We start from the raw sequence: 770 nt of genomic DNA on the forward strand, positions 1-770 counted from the left end.
AGCACTTCTCCGTGATCCTAAAGCTCGAATCACGTCTAAAGTAGTCAAAATAGGCATCATCGGTTCAACATTCGGATCGTGGCAGCAACAATGCTCTGGTGCAGTAATGACTTGTCCATAGTTAAGCACCCTAGAATAGAAATATTTGACTTCAGATGTATTCCATTTTACGATTGAGGAGTGAGAGGGAATAATATCTTGGGTTTGTAAGTGACTGGTCAACCGGAACGGCTAATTTATTGCTATTGAGGGAGTATTTCTTTTTTAGGGATTACCACCGAGGGGATCGTTGTACGACGAGTACACTGTAATTACTCGAAGATTGGATCGCCGCATGTATCAAACATACGGTGTCTCATCTTCAATTCTATCTTGCAAAGCTCTTTACAGTTGCAACTCCCAGAGTGATTAAAAAAGAGATCCAGCGCGATCAAGAGTCTTGACGCTATGTCTTGATTCAAGACATAGCGTCTTTTTTTACTGACACTCTCTTGAAGACAAAAACGTTGGAAACAACAACAACAAAAAAGCTGAAAATTGCACAAACCCTTGTAATAAAAGAGCAATTTCCACAATCCAGTATTATTGCAACAATTTCAAAAAAAAATGGCCTCCACAGATCACCGATCCAGTACCATTGCATTAGGTTCGCACCATTTACCAACTCAGCACATTTGATAAGTTCGCATAAGGTAACAGAGGGAACGTAGTCCAACTGGTCTCCTAAAAGGCTTAGCTCTAGGCAGGTCTCAGTCCTGGTTGCCTTGTTA

The sequence above is a fragment of the Phytophthora parasitica genome (genome assembly GCF_000247585.1).
Source record: "Phytophthora parasitica INRA-310 unplaced genomic scaffold supercont2.18, whole genome shotgun sequence".
In the NCBI taxonomy this organism is placed as follows: Eukaryota; Oomycota; class Peronosporomycetes; order Peronosporales; family Peronosporaceae; genus Phytophthora; species Phytophthora nicotianae.